Source organism: Carlito syrichta, unplaced genomic scaffold, assembly GCF_000164805.1.
Source record: "Carlito syrichta isolate Samal-C Ts95f unplaced genomic scaffold, Tarsius_syrichta-2.0.1 Scaffold302227, whole genome shotgun sequence".
NCBI classification, from domain to species: Eukaryota; Metazoa; Chordata; class Mammalia; order Primates; family Tarsiidae; genus Carlito; species Carlito syrichta.
This window is the reverse complement of record NW_007246323.1, coordinates 25356-27644: the sequence shown is the minus strand read 5'-3', so window position 1 is coordinate 27644 and position 2289 is coordinate 25356.

The window sequence follows — 2289 nt, the reverse complement described above, 5'->3', positions numbered from 1 at the left end:
TGATATACCATTAGGAAAGAAAGAAATGCTGACAATTATAACTGTAAGATGTTGTTCTGGTTATTTTACATCTGTCCCTGCATATTTTCTCTTCACTCTTCTTCACACTGTTATATGCCCCCAAGAGGCAATCCTTAATGGATTGTTTCAATGGGGCTCTCTTACCCTCTGGAATTTGGTTAGGTTTGGACAAAGGAAGGTACCAGTAGGAGACTGAATGATGGGAGGAAAGTGAGATTCCTCTGGCTCTCTCCTGCTGGGTCACAAAGTGAGCAGCCTTCTGCTCAAGGCTTGTCAGGTGGCCTTCTCCCACAGCTAGAGCTACAGTAACCATTCCTGCCCTTCACCCCGACAGGACTGCCAGCTGTTATTAGCTTCACCATCCCTAGTTACTCTCTTAACCCTGGTCACACTTCTATAAATAGTCCTTCTATTACTCTTCTCAATGTTGCAAACATAGTTTCAGTTTTCCTTTTGTTTCCTACCGGGACCCTAATTGATACAGGAATTGATGTGAGTAGTATTCTTAAGAAATAAGCTCTCAAAATAGAATTTTAAAATTGTATTACTTACATATTTGAGGAGCATTCCAGACATTCGGCACAGTGATAAGTGCTTAGTAAATGTCAGTTTGAATGAAAAACAAAAATCTTCCAGTCTTAGGGCCTCTACTCACCAGAAGAAATATCAGGTAACCAGAAATCAAGAGGGATTTCCCTTGTAAGTTTCCTAAAATGTGCAAAGATGGTCATTTAAAGATGTAAGTCCAGCTGGTCACAGTGGTTTACGCCAATAAACCCAGCACTTTGGGAAGGCAAAGCGGGAGGATTGCTTGAGTCTAGGAGTTCAAGACCAGCCTAGCCAACATAATGAGAACTTGTCTCTACAGAAAATCAAAAAATTAGCTGGGTATAGTGATGCACACCTGTAGTCCCAGCTATTCAGGAGGCTGAGGATCACCTGAGTCCAGGAGGTCAAGGCTGTGGTGAGCCATAATCATGCTACTGCATTCCAGCCTGGGTGACAGAGTGAGACTCCAACTCAAAAAAATTTATTTATATATAGTGGGAGTTGAAAAGAAAACATTTTTGTCAGTTAATAGCTGGATACCAGATACGGATACTAGGGGCTTAATTGCTTTGCTCTAGTAAAGATATCACATCTAGAACTGAAAAATGTCATCAAAATGATGGATCAGTATGCTGTTCTGCATATGAAGGTAATTAAGGTCCCTCTGGAGTACATTATACCAAGGATCATGAGAGATGATGTAGCCTTTAGATCACAAAGTAAAGATACTCCCATACATTCATTCATGTGAATGTAACACTGTACTTAGACTTACACAAAATTGCCTCTGACCAAGAAACTCATTTTTCCGTGTAGAAGGAACATCTGTGGGTTCGTGCTGTGGAATTCATTGATCTTACCCCATGGCCCCAAAATAGCTGGTTTAATGAAACAACGGAATGACTTTCTCAAAGCTCAGTTACAGACTCCGTAACACTTAGTGAGGCTGGAGTAATAACTTACATGATGTAGTATATACTTTAAGTCAGCAGTCAATACATGGCGCTGTCTTCCTCAAAGCCAAAAGGTATGAGTCCAGGGACCAAGCTATAGATCTGGAAATGTCCCCTCTTATGATTACACCTAATAGCCTACTTAGGGAATTTTTCCTACACATCTCCATAAACTTGGTTTCAATGAGTCTAAGAGTTCTAGTGTCCAAGGAAGAAACGCTTACCTAGGAAACAGTCATTACTCAATTTCAACTTCATTGGAATCTAAGATTGCCTCTTAACCACTTCAGCTTCTTCATTCCACTGAACATACAGGTAGAGAAGGAGTTACCTGCTAGGGTGATTACAAGAAAGTGTCACAAGAAGAACTATGGCTACAGGTCAGGGATTTACTGAAGTATATCTTACTACTCCTTTGATCAATAATCCTGGCCAGTGGGAAGCTGAAGCAACCAATAAAAACAGGGCCATTAAGGAATCATATCCTACAGAAATGAAGATTTGGGTCAATCCTCCAGGTAAAGAAATCCAACAAACTGAAAGGCTGGGAGCAGGAAGTGAAGGAAAATTTGAAATAATTATCAACTCAGATCCATGACCAGACACAAAAGTGAGACAGAAATGTCTCTCTTTTATGTTAATTAACTGCTTCAACTATCTTCCCCTGCTATCTTTTTTTTTTTTGAGTTGGAGTCTCACTCTGTCACCCAGACTGGAGTGTAGTGACCGCTCCCGGCCACCGCAGCCTCAACCTGCTGGGCTCCAG